This window comes from Aphelocoma coerulescens, chromosome 1, assembly GCF_041296385.1.
Source record: "Aphelocoma coerulescens isolate FSJ_1873_10779 chromosome 1, UR_Acoe_1.0, whole genome shotgun sequence".
NCBI lineage: Eukaryota > Metazoa > Chordata > Aves > Passeriformes > Corvidae > Aphelocoma > Aphelocoma coerulescens.
The window spans coordinates 16,240,633-16,257,878 of record NC_091013.1 but is presented as its reverse complement, the minus strand read 5'-3'; the positions used below and the strand labels follow the sequence as shown (position 1 = coordinate 16,257,878).

General features: G+C 45.2%; 1 protein-coding gene across 3 annotated transcripts in view; it reads left to right on the top strand.

The window, feature by feature from the left end:
• Positions 1–17,246, top strand: part of RAI2 (retinoic acid induced 2) — a 44,335-nt gene that overhangs the window by 12,592 nt on the left and 14,497 nt on the right. Inside the window, exon 2 of one of the 3 annotated variants that reach the window (XM_069002828.1) lies at positions 1,451–1,576. The exons of the other annotated variants lie outside the window; for them this stretch is intronic. The gene's annotated coding sequence lies outside the window, so the exon portion shown is untranslated. The remainder of the gene's footprint in view (positions 1–1,450; positions 1,577–17,246) is intronic. 3 annotated transcript variants of the gene reach the window in all.

Below are 17,246 nucleotides of genomic sequence, written 5' to 3'. Positions count from 1 at the left end.
TTTTTTTTGTTTGTTTGGATTTATTTTGTTATCCAAACTCATCTGTGACTCTTAAGTTGTTTGTACTTAGACTATTTCCATGGGACTTTAGCAAAAATCCAAAGGGCTGAAGTGATTGTTGGAGGCTACACTGAAACCTATGTAACCATGGTATGTTTTGAGCTGCTTTTCTGAAACTTCTTTCAAGGCAATGGGTGAGTGCATCCACAGGAGAATCCTAATAAGGAGAGTGAAAGGTGGCCTAAGATGATCGTTTTAATTGTATGTTCACAGGCATGCCATGTATGGGCTTTGCTGTCTGGCCGAGACATCCCCCAAATCTTTTCTGGCATTACAGGCAGTGACACACTCATATCAGGAGAAGAAACGCCCATTCTGCTGGCTAGAAATCAGCAATAACATTTTGACATCTGTACAACAGTCTAAAATGAATTATTCAGCGCATAGATCGTGCTATTTGAGCAGCCAGCACATCTCTGCCCATTTACTACTGTCAGTCCATGGTGGAGATATCATTGATGCCAGTGGGAACTGAGCACATGGGCTGGGGGTAGGTTTTGGCCCATAGCCTGAAACAGCGTTTGACAGCACCCCTGCAGAACATGATAGGAATAATCTGCTTTGCCACCAGCAAAAGACCGAAAGACAATGCCAGTCTGGTTTTTATCTTTAAGTATTTTGAACACATACAGATCTTAAGATCTTAAGAATTAAAAAAAAAATCTTAAGATCTTAGGAATTAAAGAAATCATTAATTCTTTGACTATTTGGGTTTTCTTTAAAGAGTGAGACTGGCATGTAATTTTGATTAAATCAATGTATTGCATATGACTCTCCAGAAGCCCTGAGCATCTCTTGCCTACTGGGGGTAGACCCTGAGCACAAACTGGCAGCAGGTCCAGGCCAGTCTCCAGCTTCTGCCAGCTTGGGGGGTTAAAGCGAAGCAGTGTCTAATCCCTGTAAGCAAAGAAAATTCATAAGATTCACGATGTCAGCAGCATCTGATTTGGAAAAACAAGCTGAAGTGCTTTAAGAACACACTTTGGGGAACTGCAGATGGGGAACTGGGGGGAAGCACAGACAACAACACCAGCACAACCCTTCCCTGCTCAAGACAGGCATTGAGGAGACAAACTGGACATTTATCTTGTGTTTAGCTTTCTAATTCAGCATGGTCATCTGAATTATAGCAATGTATGTGTGGTGAGAGTCTAACATCTGTTATTTCACAGGATGTCTGTTCCCTGTAGCTGCATTTTTAAAAATAAAATGCAGAACACAGTATGGAAATGTTCTATGCTAAGGGTTATTGTCTTTTCCTTACTCTTCTTTAAGAACTATGTTGTAGCTGTCCACTGATGCTTATATCACAGGTGAAAATTTATTATCACTCAGATAGCATTGCAGTGTGCAGCAATATCATCTGCCCGTTGTTGTCCGTGTTTTTCAGGTGGCTAGCTAAAAATGCAGCCTCTGCCTCAATTTGTACCTGCTCTTCCCTTTATGTGTAAGAAGTAATACCCTACTGTGCAAGGAGCTCAGTGCTGTACATGAAAAGGCAAGACATACTATCCAGGTAACTGTAAAACAAATGGCTGGTATAATGAAAGTTAAACAAATCCTTATGTCCCCCTGAAGTCAGTAGAATTTAAGCATATAGTTAAGTCTTGCAGGCAGTAAGGGTATATCCTCTGATAGGAACACTGTAGCTGTAAGGTTTTTGAATGCCTGCGTGTGTATAGCTTTATTTCCAGAATCCCCAAGAGCTTTGCAATTAGCTGAAAGATGTGAAATCGTGCTGAGTACCATGCAGCAGTGCTGGATGCTCAGGTGCAGTGCTTCGGCAGGAGGTGGGACCTGGTTCCCTCAGCTGGTCCTTGATGGGGGTGGGTCTGCAGCTGCTGCTGCTGCAGCCGAGTGCAGGCTGGGGTGTGCAGCCCTGTGTGGGTACATCCTTGTAGGGACTAAAGTCTGTTGTAGCTTTTTTAAGGCTGCCATCACCAAAGAGTCCGAACCTTCTTGCCATCTTTGATCCGCTCACCATCACTGTGCTCCCCTGGGGCAAGAGGATGTTGTCCTCCTTGGGCAGGGAGTAAAAGAGGCACAGAGAGTTGTCAAACCTGATTTTAATGGTTATTTTTGTGTGAGCATATGTGGAGACGTCTCTGCGGGAGGGTTCCAAACCTCCTGTCTGCCTAGTTTGGACCCTGTCTGCTGTTACAAACCTGGTCTGCTGTTACAACCAGAGTGGCACCGTGTGGGAAGCTCACGAACAGGGCCATGGATGTTCATCTCCCCAGTGTCAGAGCAGAATTCAAGGATGTGCTTGCTGGTGTAGATGTGGGATGGTGGGGGAAGAGGGCAATGTGCAGTCCAGAAAAACAAGGAGTGAGGTAAATAGCTCAAGTAATATATATATGAGGGTGAAGAAAACTACCTGGGTTTATTGCCACTTTATTGGAAGGATGTGTGTAGCTTGTGTGCATCCATTAATTAGTGATGCAGTTGCTCCATGCTGGTATCAATAAAACCTTAATAGTACATGATACCAGCCCCTGATTGCTTCCTTTTTTCCACATCCCCTTGTGAGGATGTGTGTATGTCAGTGCAGCTGTGCACTATACAGTGTGGATGTGCTGTGGCTGCCTGCACAAGAAAAGGACAGTAAAATAATTCAGTGGCTTGTTACCTCCCATGTGATTTTTCCAAGTGTTTATGAAAGGATCTTTGATATGCAGCACTCTCTAATATGCACAAAATAACCAGTGTTGTTTTCTTTCCTTTTCCTGAGACGTATTAATTCTTAAAATGGCTCCTGAGCAGGCTTTCCTAGGTATGTGTAGCAACTGCAGCCTGATGGTTTAGCAACAACAACAACAACGAAAAAGGCTCTCCTTAGTTTCCTTTATATGCACATTGTGCAGCTTTTCAAGCAGTGCATCAAACACTGCTGGCTGGAAATTTCCAGGCCCATTTCCTGCCTGCTACATGCTCATAAAACAAAATTGTCTGTACGGTCTGTAGCTGCAGTACTGCAGAAAGTCAATAAAGAGCTGGCCACCTCACCTCTATCAAAAGCAGTTGAGAAACCCTGCCTCATCTGCCTTATTAAAACTGCACTTGACTCCTGCAGAGAAACCTAGTTGGAAACCTTGAAGAGGAGGGATAAAAAAGGAGTCTGAAATTGCAGTGAGTATTCTACAGCTAGGTCTTGCAGTAAGGTTAAAGAGTGCTTATTGTGAAATAAACCAAAAAGGCAGCTTCATTAAAAAAAGGAAAATGCCTGAATTTAATGCAATGAACTTCTGACTTTCCCACCTACAGTACAGCACAGAGATATGATTAGTTATTGCAGCAATGAGCAGATTTAAGTACCTCCCTAATGGATTTTTATTTTGAATTTAAATATATATATGCCTACCTATGCATGTGTGTATGTGCCTATATATGCATTTGTGTATATACTCAATCTTTGCAGGAAAAGGCATGATGTAGAAATAGAGGCAAGAGGTAGAATTTATAATGCAAAATGTCTTTGAGTGTGTGTTTGAAAGGATGTTTGGGATTTTTTTTCCTTTCCTTTATATAAGAGTAATTGATTAGATGTTTGCCAGGCTTTCAGTAGTATCTGTTGGGAATCATCACCCTCACCTTCCCCAGGCGTGCCAGCTTTTTTTCACCTTGAAATGAAAAAAGAGAGAACTTTAACAGAAAGATCATTGCTTTAGCTTAATATTGTAAGATTTCAGAGATTGAATTTTCTGATAGTAATGAAATGAACCCTGAGTTGTGCCATGAATTTGATTGCAGCTAATTTGATTTTTGAGATGCTCAACAAAGCCAGCCCATTAGCTTTAACCTCACATACTTTGGATTTGTACAAACTGGTATTTTTATGTATGTATGGGTAGAGATAACATGGAAATCTCTCTCTGGTGGTTCAATTGTTTTTAACAATTACTGTCACTGAGTACTTACTAACTCTAGGGCTGCTGGAAGTAGTATCCTTTGAGTTACTGACCAGTAATCCCACTATGTTTATTGCTTTCATGGTGCAGGGTTAGTTTTCCTTTTCACAAGGAAAAATGCAGCTGAACATCTCAGCCAGGAGACACACGCAGACTCCATCCTGCAGTTTTTTTCCACTTCTCACTGATCTTAATGAGCCTAGTCATATGAATAGCAGTGACTCTTGTCAGAAAGAAGTTTTTTGGCTGAAACTCACAATTTCTGTTTATGTGATTTGCCTCCTCAGACTTCAGAGTGAATGTGCTCTTCTTGCTAGTATTTGCCAAGAGACAACAACTGTGGAGTGGGGTATTCCCCAAGGTGGTCCCAAAGTCTGGGCTGTTCTCCTTACATGATTTATTCTCAGTCAGCAGTCGATAAGATGGTTGAAGATGGCCTTTTATATATATATGTATATAAATAATACCAGCCACAGATAAGAAAGTATTTGGTGATGTCAGAAAACTAATGACATAAGGCTACAGATAACTGGAATAGTGTTAAGGAGTTGATCGTGTGTGGGAAAAACAGGAGGGGAATTCTGCTGCTGGGAGAAGATTGGTCACTATAGAGAAAAAAATACAGAGCGTGCAGTTCCCAGAACAGGGGAGAAACAAGACTGGGGAGAAAAGAGATGAATGGCAGGGTCACACAAGTTGGGAGTGATGCCGAAAGTTCTCCAGGCAATGGGCAAAGAGTTGAGCTGCCAAGGAGATTACTGCCATGAGCTGCTCCTGGGAGGTCCTGTGAGCAGGAGGGTGCAAAGTCTCAACAGAAGTCAGGGGATATATAACTTTGTGATGTGTGGAAGGGAAACTGCCCATAGATGGAAAAAGGGTTGGACACATGGCTGGAAAGAAGGCGTTTCATCTGGATCTGTGCCACCAAAGTACACATCAGGCACTTGTGGAGCCAGGAACCAGGCTGTCCCCTTCCAGCTCCATCACCCTCAGCAAACCTGCCAGAGGTTCATTTCCAGTGCAGAGGGGCCTGGAACAGCCCTGCTCCTCACTTGGGTGCTTCTGTCTGTGTCCCATGAAGGGCTCCTGGAGGTCATGGCTGGCTGCTACAGGAGCAAGACCAGGGCACATGCCGGTCCCCTCCTGTCCACCTGAAACATTCTGACCTGGGTGGAGCGGGGCACTCGCAGCAGGGCTGAGCTGAGAGGCCCCCATTTTGGCAGGGTGAGGGGCCAGGTAGCAGGGTGTGCCTTTGCAGAGAGCTGCTGTCCTTCTGCAGGATGCTGGCATGCCCACACCTCTGCGGCATCTTCTTGGATCCTGCCAAGTCAGAATCCAGGAGTCTCCCTTGCTGACTACATGGCAAAGAGAGGTTTTGTTATTCACAGCTTACTATTTTATAGGGTTTGGGTTGTTCCTTAAATTCTCTTCCTGCTTTTGGTTGCCCCATCTGAAGGCAACGTGTGCAGTTATTTTGGTCAGAATTAGGCAAACCCATTCAGCAGCAGAGGAAAGGGGGAAAAACATTAAAGAGAAAGCGCTGATGACCTCACCAAAGAGCCCCATAATACCAAATTCTGCACAGAAAATTAAGGGAGGGGTCAGAAACCTCTTTCTCTTCAGGGGGTGTTGAAACATGGTGACCTAGAAATGCTCAGGCAACAGAGACTATTAGAGCACCCTCTTGGCATGGAGCTGCCCATTCATGCCAGCTGTTTTGCCTCACGGTGGGCAGTGTTGTATCTTCCATGAGAATCTATATCCATAGGCTCCTTGCTACCAGCCTGCACCTGGGTCTGCATATTCCCTGAGGGATGCACCTTTCCCCATAGCTGAGGCTGGGAGCCAAACCAAAAAGGATGATACAGCTTCCATACTGCCACAAAGTCAGACTAATTCAGAGGCAGCATGTCCGATGTCTCTCAGCCAATGCTAGCCAGAAAGGAAACAATTTTACACATCAGCAATTTTTTATGATTAATAATATTATCCTGCCTTAATTGAAAAATGGGCTGATGCCCTTAAGAAGAAATTAAGCTGCAGGAATTAGGATCTAACCTCTTTATGATGAATGTGTATTTTTGCACACTGCATATTACTGGCAGTGCTTTTACAAAGAATCGTGCCGTGTATTGTAATAAAAAATTGTCCCGCATTGTTTGTAGTTGCGTGGCACCATTCTGTCTGGCTGACTTGGCTTTAAGAGCCTGAATGCTTGGGAAGAAGCAGTGTGAGGATGCTGAAATCCTTTTAGAGGGAATTTATGTACAAACAGGAGGATGATGTGTAGGCTCTGAGCTCTGCTATCAGTTGTTATTGCTGAGAGATATTCACAGGGAGTCGATGCCAGACGGAGCATTAGCCATTGCTGGCCTCAGTGCCTTCGTGGGAAGTCGGTCATAAAGTCGGTGAGGGCTCCTGTTTGTGGGATTTTTAAACACCAGTGAATCATTTTACGTAATAAAGCAGTTGTCGTTGGGTGAGTTTGTGTAAAGGTCTTTGTGAACCACTTTCTACCAAAACAAAGCTTCAGAAGGAGAGAGAGGCGATGCCGAAGGACAGGGAGGTTTGTTATGCCGAGCAGAGAGCTGGCAGTTCCACTCTGCTGAGGTTTGCCAGGCACCCAGTGGGAGCAGGGAGCTGTCGCCTGCGTCTGCCCGTCTGCCTGCGACTGCGGGTGGTCCTGGAGACAGGGCGAGTCATGACTTCAAGGCATCATGCTCCTTCCATGTGTCCTGAGACTTTGTCTCATGCAGAGCAGCCCAAAGAATCCAGGATTAAAGATGAGAAGGTCTAGATCTCTCAGTTGGACAGCTGGGGACAGAACAAAGTCAATAAAACTGCTTTCAGCTATACTGCTGCCCTGGCACTGTCCATGTCTCCTGCAGGTTTCTTGGAAGACCATCACTTCAGCAGCAGACTCACATATATGTGGGCAGTGTGAATGTGACATGTTACAAATGCCTTGTTCCCCAAACCTAAAGCACTTAAATCAGCTCTCATCAACTTAAATATTGCTTACCCAAACCTTTGAATGTTGTGCGTCAAATCTCCCTGAAAACACCCAGTGAAAAGCAGATGTCTGTGGTGGAATCACTGGTGCTTTCCAATGTCCCTGGGCAGATGGGTGCAAGGAACCTCCTCCTCTTTTCCATCATGGAATAGTGGGAGGGTCCTCATGGAGAAATATGCACTTGGGTGGTGCCATCTTTCTTGAAGGGAAACCTGCCCACAGTTTGGGGCTGTGGAAGGTGGAGGAGGGTGTGGGCAAGGAGCCAGGAGTATCTGTGGATAGGGGTCACACTGGCTTTGCAGGGGTGTGTGGGAGCACAGTGGAAGCAGCCTGGGCAAAGCTGTCCTTCCCTGCTCCTTCTTGGCCACAGCCCTTTGGACTGTGCCTGCCATGGGGACCCCAGGATCCTCCCAAGCCTGCTGAGGGGCAGTGGTGGGTGGGCTGGGGCTGGCGATACTTCCCTGGTGCCACGCTGCTTCCCTGATCTGTTGTCACTGCCTGCGTAGGCTGGTCCTGGAGCACCCTCACACCCATTCTCTGGCATCTCTAAATTTGTAGCCAAGGTCTTCTTATTTACCTCTTCCTTTGTATTTCAGCCAGGTCCCTATTAAAGCAGACAATGAGGAAGTCTGCATTAAAATGCTTCCTTCCATCCCTCCGTCCTCCCCTCCCTCCCAGCCCCATCCTCCGTGTCCCTGGAGGAAACACTCGTCTCTGCCAAGATCCTGCCTTGCAAAAGTAAACAATATGAAATTACAATAAAATGTTTTGATTTGCTGGGCCTGACATTCAGAAGCTGCACAACAGAGACTTACAAAAAAGGATTTTCTATAGATAGCCAGTGTGAGAAAAAAATAAATCTCTCATATTGGACATTATTTAGATACTAGCATCAGGGCAGCGTGAATGGGGAACAGAGTATTTTGTCACCAAATATGAAGGTTCTTAGAAGGTTTATGCTGCAGCATCTGTCAGCAGCTTTCTGCCTGGCATCTGCGGGTGACTGGCCTATTGCACAGTAATGTCAGTATTTGGGACTCTTGTTTGTGTGTGTGTATATGTTGTTGCTTGATGCGTTAAGACTGGGCAGTGTACTGAAAATCCTCAGAAGGAAATAGATGAGCTGAAACTTGCTTCCTCCAGGGCTCTTCCACATAACTCAGAAGCAGGCAAACCGAAATGGAGGTGTAATCCCTGGGAGATGAGCTTCCTTGGGCGCTTGTCAGTTTAGCAGGCTGGGTAATCCTCACTGTCATCAAGATTTGAGGATTAGCTGTAGTGAGGCTAGTTGGCTTTGACATTTCATTAGGGAAGTTTTCCATAGTTTTTCATCCTCAGTCTTGGTGCTGTGAAATATGGCTGATGTAGCTTTGTTATGCTTACACCTTCTAACATTTATGCAAGTCGATGCTGGGGCTGCAAACATCTTATCTGCTGAGGATTTTTTAAATCATTGCTTGTTTATGAAAGACTAACTGGGTCAAAGGCTAATTTTGGGAAGGATCCGCTTTCCCCAGTGCTAACCAATAAATTTTCATCTGGATATCGTAAGTTACCCAACTGTTATCTCCTGAAGAGGGGATAAAAGCAAACACCCTTTATCCTATAATCTGCAAATATTTTGAAAAGTGAACTGGAATATCAATAAAAGGGCTTATCATCAAAGTCTTGTGAGAACTCTTAAGGACTTTTATTTAGAAAGCAAAATGTTAAATTTAGAGACAAGAACTGTGCAGATGAGGAGGGAATATGTACAAGTGACAGCATTGTAAATTGTCTCAAGGGTTCAAGGGACCGGGGAAGGACACTGTGTCCTGAAGTCACTCCTTTGCAGAGATGTCTCTGCTGATAAGTGCCAGTTGTTGTTCCTGGTGACAGTGATCGAGGGGGACAAGGCGAAGGATCACCCTGTGGGCTCCTGCAATGGTGAGCAGAAATGGGGATGTGGCCTGGTTTATTTATGAGGGCTGGATGTGCCCTCACTCTTCCAGTTGCTGCAGAGGACAGATCCGTGTCCTTGGTGCTTCAGTTGCTTTCCCCATTACCCTCTCCCTCTAGAGCCCCTTTTCAGATGCCCCCTCTGAAGAGTTGCTGCTCTGAGAGCTGGGGCAGTGGGCCATGTGAGCCATGGGCCATGTGAGCCATGGGTTCTGTGAGCTGTGGGCCATGTCAGCCATGGGTTCTGTGAGCCGTGGGCTGTGTGAGCCATGGGTTGTGTGAGCCGTGGGCTGTGTGAGCCATGGGTTCTGTGAGCTGTGGGCCATGTGAGCCATGGGTTGTGTGAGCTGTGGGCTGTGTGAGCTGTGGGCCGTGTGAGCTGTGGGCTGTGTGAGCCATGAGCCGTGGGCTGTGTGAGCCGTGGGCTGTGTGAGCCATGGGCTATGTGAGCTGTGGGCCATGTGAGCCAGATGTGGAGAATGTGCTGCAGAGGCATCGCTCTGGGGACAGCCAGGTCACATGTGTGGCACAAGGCGTTAAAGGCAGGAATCAGCAGGGACACCAGGCTCCACTTTGTGGAGGGACATGGTTGTGCCTCTCTGGCCACGTTGCCTCCTCACTGCTGCCTCTCCTTCACTGGTGCTGTCTCACATCCTTTGCTTCCCTGTCAGCCTCCTGTCCCGTAGATATTGTTGATAATTGTGTGTGCTCTCTGGCACCTGAAATCCACCTTAACGTACTGCTTTGTACTTCTGTTGCAAAACCATGAGTGAAAGGCAAAGTTTAGTTAAAAATTATTTACCATGCACTATGCCAGCTGAAAAATATAAATAGTTAACATAAGTGTTGGACTGTGTATCTTAGGGCTTCAGTGATTTATCCGTCAATTCTGTCATTGTAAACTGAAGGTGAAGTTACACCTTCATAAGTCTGGGATAACAAATGATTGAACTCAACTTCTGCTGAGTACTTCTGTTTGAATTACTTTCAGTGGGAGAAAAGGGTACAATCAGTAAAAACGTCCTGGACTGGGCCCCTTGTAACTTTATAGGTTGGTTCAGAATAAATCAGCAGTTCCTGTAGCATGTATTCCTATGATCCAAAGAATGGAGAAAGGTTAAAAATGGAAGTTTGTGTGTGTGTGTATGTGCCCATGGGGACATATAGACATGTGCTGTTCCTGTAAAAAGTAAATATCAGTTCTGATTATCTTAATATTGATGTAGCAATTTAGAAATAGCTTTCCAAGAGAAGGTTTTTGCAGTGTTATATTTACCAGCATAATGAAATCAGACAACTTTTCAATCCATAAATCACAGTACAGTATTTGCCATTACAATTTTTATGCTTGTACTGAGCAAGCAACACTATACAAAGAATTTTATTAAATCAAAATAATGAAATTGAAAATCTGTATTGACTCTTCTTTGGCTCTTTCATGTTCTTTTATGCTTTGACTTGGGAATATATTTTGTTTGTTTTTCAGACTCTATTTCCATAGTTACTTTATTTCTCAGGTTGAAGGCTGTCTGTCAAATCAACAACCTTGTGTCGTAAATCTCGGGATGCTCTTTATGGTGTTTACTGGCTGCAGCATAACACACATTTTCTAATAATCTTCACTATTGTGCTGATTTGAGAATTTGAAGCACAAAGTGGGTCCAAGCAGACCACAGGAATTAGTGGCTTCAAGGCAATGATAAGAAATTTCTTAATGGCTAAGTAAGAGACAACATAAATTTAAAGTTCATTTTTGGTCCTCACAAGAAATGCTATTGCTTAGGAATGGCTTCAGTGTAATATTCTTTCCTTCTAGAAGGCAAACTGCAGGGGGATTTGTGTATGGGATCGACTACAGGCAGAAGGTAAAATATTTTTCTTCAAGAGCCTTAAACATTGTTCTCGATATATTTTCATTCCGCACAAATGCAGCTCCTGCAATTTTAGCTGAGAACAGTTTTGCAGATCACACTGTGGAGATGCCCTGGGACTCCACTGCTGGCCAGTCACTTCGTTTGAGCATTCAGTCCAAATCAGACCTTCACAGCTGAATCGTGGAGAGCCCATGGAGGTCTGTAAAAGAGCATGGTCTGCCCAAGTACACCTGTTAACATGACCTGGTTTTCTGTGGTACAATCAAGACAAGCCTATTCTTTTCCAGCTTTCAGAGTTACAAAAATAGATCACTTCTTCCATTGTGGTCAGAAGAATTTTTCATCCATCTTTGGCAACTGTTTTAGAAACACAGTAGACATCTCTCAAGGAGTCTAATTTCTGGAAGCTAAGGGCACTGAACAGCAACTCTTTATTTGTCCCTGCTTTCTCTATCTTCCCTAACAAATTCAGTTTTCCACCACCTCTGCTTTTTGTGTTCTCTGCAGCTTCATTCATCTTTTCCCTTGGGCCAGCAGCTCTAGGTTTTCTTCCTCCATTCACCTCTTTGTCTTCCCTACATATTTTTATTTGGGGGGGCAGGAGGGAGGGGTTGTTTGTTTGGGTTTTCTGTTTGGTTGGTTTTTTAATGCCCAGAACTCTGTGTCTTGTACCGTGCACCGTCTCCATTTTTCACAGCAGTACAATGTGCACCCCCAGAATTGGATTCCCCAAACTCTGCTGGTGCCACGTTTCCATGTGCTACCACTTCCTTCCATTGCAGCTAATCCTAGGAATAAATCATGAAACATGTCAGCATAGTGGCCTTTCCTGGGAGGATATGTGAAGTTTGAGATGAGTGGTGGTGTTCTGCTAGAAGGCGTTTGGTGACTGCTATCAAGTGGTCCTTTGATCTGGAGACAACTCAGAGGTCCCCACAGTTCTGTGATACAGATGTCAGAACTCTGCATTTTTCCCTCTCTTTTTGCTCCTTGCTTCAGGTTTTTGGGGCATGCTCTGGTCTCCTCAGGTGTCTGACCTGCTTGCAAAGGTATCTGCATCTCTGGGGTTGATCCAGTACAGCTCTCTGAAGCTGTCGCACCAAAATCCCAGCAAGGTGAATGTAGGGCTTCACAACCTGCAGGACCTGATGTTAGGGCCAAATTTGTTTTTCAATAAGGACCAGCAGCAGACTTCCAAGGTACTTGTGGAGAAAATGGTTATGCCTCCTTGCACAAACCCAAAGACAACATTTAATTACTTCCTATAGCTCTATTTTTAAGGAAAGGGGTTCCAGTAATCTGAGATCATCTGAAGAATGGTGTGGAAACCTGATCTGGTAAATAGGCTGAAAAACACTTATGTTCAGATGCTAGTGCTCACTTACCAGCACAATGATTCTCTGGGTTAATAATAGCTCCCTTTTTTCTTCATTTATCCCCCAAATTTACTCTCTAATGGAAATCATGCCTGTCACATGTTTAAAACAGATTTTCTTCACTGTGCGTATGGAGGAAGGTAAAGGAAGTGATAAATCTCTAAAAAACATTATGATAAAATAAATCCTCTCTTACTAGGGGGTTAGGTATTGAGCTTTTTTACTCTTTTGGGGTCTTGATCTATAGCTGGCCCTGCTGACTGCGATGACTTCTCCTGCAGCAGGACTTGAAGTGCCAGAAACTGTCCTCTTGCAGTCGCATGGGAACCCCAAAAACTGAAGCTGTAGATCACCATATCCAGTGAATAGCTGGTGTGCTGTCAATGAATAGATTGAAGGAACTGAAAAATAAAGAAAACAAACAAAAAGGAACCCCCAAAAAACTGGTAAAAATTGGCCATGTTTGAAAAAAACTAAGTAAAAACTTTGGGGTTTTGGGAATTTGTCTTTCCTTTTCTTGCCTTCAATAATCTGAAGAAAATCCATCACCCTTCCTACCTGCTTCTGACACAAGAAATATTTTATACTTAGTTATTTCCCTCCATTAGCATCCGATCAATAACAGGATCAAACTGCCGACTACATGCTTGTTCCCTTCCTCCCCGTGTTGCTGCTGTTTGGATATGGGGAATAATTAACTGGGGATCAGAGTGATGCAGCTGCTGTAACCTAATGTTTCTGTCACACCAGAACCCTACTGATAGATGGGCAGTTGTTTGGCTTTTTGTCATGGAGACCGTGGGGCAGGTTGGGGCAGGTGCTGAACTTCCCATCCCACTCCGGTGCAGTGTCAGACGTCCTCTGGCTGTGGTTCAGCAGCAGCAGTGATGGTTATCTCCCAGCCTGCCCTCCTCCCTTGACCAGAAGAAAGGGAAAAGAGGAGGAAGGCTTTTGTTCCTGCGGGATGAACTGCTCCAGCAGCAGCTGCAGGATGCAGAGCGGATGCTTTCTGCTTGCAGTCCTCCCTGTTCCGTGGCAGACAGGCTTCAGCTAAAATAAACCAGTATTCCATGAACCTTTGAAGTGCTCTTGTCTCCTGAGTCACTTCCCTGTCACTGATGGGCAGTGTGATGCTGAGGGATGTTGTCTTGCATCACACAGACATGCTCAGCCATTCAGGCCATTCAGCCTCCCACATCATTTCCCATGTGAGTGGCAGCTTTGTCTTTCCTGACCAACATCTTCCTTAGGGTATTTTCCAAGACAGTGGAAAAGCTAGGACCACTGGAAATGCACAGAACCTGGTGCTACTTCTGGCCTCTGAACGTCCTTCCCTGTTTTCTCTCTGTGCAGATTATTTGCCTTAGTAAAAGGATCTGGGAGCAATGCCATCAAAACAGGTTCTCTTCTCTCCCGTCTTCTGTGACGGCCACTGCACAGAAAGAAGTGTCGCCTGTCAGGGCAGGCTGGCACGCACGCCAGCAGTGCTCCAAGTGGGCCAGACGGACTGCCACAATCAGGAATCACGTTCTTATTCTTGATTTTACGTCATACAATTAAAATCCTAATGTTGTAATGCTCTGGGTTCTCTTTTCTCTGCCTGAAATTGCCAATTACATGAAATAATTTGTGATGAGTCCAAAAACCCCCAAAAGCCTAAGCGCCTTTTGAATGAAATTGCCTATGGGTCTATTTTCTTCTTGAATCAGTCCAAAGACTTTAATGTGATAATGTTGAGATCTTTACCGTCCAAACAATATAATTCTTTTGGTTTTAATTAAAGAATTTTTTCCTTTGCACTAGACTGATTCTAAACTGGCTTCACTAAATCTTCTTATGCTCTAAGTAGCAGTGACCCAGATAAACACATTTAAAAATGCAACTACTGAAACTACAGTATATTGCCTTTGTAAGATGCAGCAAGAGAAAGACTAAAATAGTTCTATACATTTACAAGTAGTAGTAGCAAGTAGTAGTATATCTTTAAGAGCAGATTCATAGACCAATTTAAATTTTTCATATTACATACACAAATCTGTGTGAAATAAGTGTTGCTTAGTTTGGAGTCAGAAGCTTAAAACTCACAAAAAGGGCTATGAAAAAAATTACTTTTCCTTTTTGTGGATGATCTTTTGCATCATGACAAGGCCTTTTGAAAAAAGAGGGGATAACTGTGTTTAAGAATGTATCATAACACAGCCACACAGGACCATATAGACGACCAGGATAAGGTTGCATTTCTGTTTTCCTTAGTGCCTGAATTTGCAGCTTCAGTGGCTTTTTGATGTAAAGTATGGGCTCTAGTCCCAGCCAAACCCACCTGGTACCCACCAGCCATGTAAAGCCAAGGCTGGAGAAGACAGTGGTTCTTCACGGGCTGTATCAAGGATGCAGATGTTGCCAAAGGGCTTTGTTTAATGCTATATGGGTAAGCCCTTTCTAGGGTCGCAAAAATTGTTTGATGAAATAAGGGGATACAGCTCTTTGTTCCAGATGCACATTTTGTGTGTCAGTGTGTGACAAACGCTGCCCAGGATGCTTCAGTACCAACTTCACGCTGCTGTTGGAGTGTGCTCCAGCTACCTTGTTCAGATCTGATCGTACGTAAACATTGCTTCTCTGTGAGCAAATGTGACCAGAACTTCTCCTGGTAACTACTGCCCGAGTCATGAACAGCATGGAAGGAGTTGATGGAACTCAGGAGTGTTCAGACTCAGCTCCATGTGGTGGCAAGCACCCGTTCCTGTGGCTGCTGGATAGGGAGAGCCGGGCGCCAGCGGGTCAGCCTGTGGGGTGTCCCTCACACCCCATAACTTGGTGAAATGCAGACCTTTCCACCACTTTTGGTTTTGTGGGTTTTTTTAGACATTGGCGTCGGCTGTGTTTACACAAGGAAGAAATATACGCTATCGGGAACAATTGGATAATAAACAACCTTTAATTAGTGCTGAAGACACACAGGGACTTAATCCCTCAGTGCCTGTTTAGACAGCTAAACCCAAACATGTGCTGGCAGCTGGATCCTGGAGAAACCTTCACCCAGAGCAGGGGCCGAATCGTCCTTAATCATTGTTAGGACTGGGCAGGGTTTACTGGGCATTAATTGTACTGGGTGATTTGGGATCTTCAAAGACCCACACCTCCCCCCTTTATTTATTTTTGGTAGCAGTATGCTCTCTTGCTTACTCTGCTTAGCATTAAGCAGTAAAATTGCTAATGTCGGACAAAAAGTCAATGGATTTTATTGATTCTTCATGCTTTTGCAGCATTCTGCGGGAGCCTTTCCACTGGACATGGAGGATGCCTGGGGGTGGCAAGATGGGTGTGCACTGGGATGCATTCACCATGGCTACATTCCATGTGAAGCTGTGGGTGCTGGCACTGACCTCACCAGTGAGGTCCATCCAAGGGCTGCCATCCCTTGAGATTACTGGAGTTAACCTGCACAAAGTGTTTTCTGGGAAATGCTCGCTGTGAAGATGGCCCTTTCAGTTGCATGAGCCAGCCATGGAAATGCAAGTCGGTTGTTGTAGCCTGACCTGCCCTCCCCATGGGAAAGATTTTGGATGCTGAGTTCAGGGCAGCTCTGGTGCCTTCTTGTTGTGGAGCACATCTTGACAGAGTTTACCGTCACTATACCTGCCCTGGTGGCCACCCTCTCCAGTGCAGCCATGGCCAGCAGCTGTCTGCTCGGCTTCTTGAACTATGGACCATGACACCTTTTCGGGGGTGATTCAGTTGAGGTCATAATGGGTTTGTGCTCGCTGGGGGACAGCTGTCTCCTCTGGTTTGGTTTGTGCTGCCCAGATGTTTACCCAGCTTCACCGACAGTTTGGCACATGAGCACATCCATTGACAGGCAATAAAAACAGCGGTTTTTCTTGGTTGCCGCCTCAGTTCTCAGGGCTTCTTTTGCAACCCCTGTAGTGGTGCGGCTTTTTCCTGCTGTGCATCTCATATTGCAGACGCCTCTGGTTTCCCTCAGCCACCATCCTGGGCAAAGACAGGCCAGCAGCAGCCCCTGGGAGCCCAGTGGCCTGGCACACACTGCCTTGGTACCTCACAGACCAGCCATCCCTGCATGTGGGGTGCCTGGACAGGACAGCCCAGATGGGACCATAGAGTTTCTTGGGGCAGTGTGAGACAGAACCACATTTTCCATGCAGAGGACCTGAAAGGTGCAGCAGCCCTTCTGGTCAGTAGTGGCTTCACCCCTTGAGCGTGGGGCAAATGCAGAGACTAGATGCTAACTATCCCACTGGAAAGGATGAGGGAGAGCTTTTGCAGGTGGCATCTGCCCACCTTCTTTGCCAACAGCATGCTCTTCAATAAACATAGTTGTTTTCTTTAACACCCCACCAAGAAAATACTGAATATTTTGTGTTTCTTGGGTGCTCTTGCTGTTTCTGTCTGCAAGGAAGGGTGTCATTTTTGTAGCCAAGCTTGCTACCAACATAAGCATTTGCCTGAGGCAAGAGGAGCATGTGCCATTTCTCACAACTTACACAGGCTATAGGCAGTTTTTATTCCCTAAAATTACTATATAATTAAAATTACTTCCTCCTTGTTTGCTAATCTCCCAGGCTCTGTGTGCTTCTGTCAGGTACTTGGAGCTGCAGGAGCTGCAGTAGTTCAAGCTCTCAGTGTCCATCCCTGTTGCCCTGGTCATATCCAGTGCACTGACACTGAGACAGTGGGAGGGGATCAGTCACCCTGGGTATGAGTTGCTTAAGAGCTGGCAGATGGGGATGGGGAGGTTGGACAGGCACAGGTGGCACCCCAAGGCTGTCTCCGTTTCGAGGGGTATGTCTGGTGGCGGCCCTATCCTAGTGGGAATAGGCATTGATGTTGGTGCCATCTCATTGTATACCCAGGCTGAGGGAGAAGGACCATGTGCATCTCCCGTGGCATTGGTCCAGTGTGGGGTGGGGTCAGTGGGAAAAGCTGGTGCCTATGGGAAGAGAGGACTCAGAATGGTTAAGCCATTGGGAAGAGCAATGCTATGGCATTCCCCACTCCATGTGGTACAAGAAAATTCTTAGCTCCAGCTACATGAAAAATGTATCAGGAAAATATA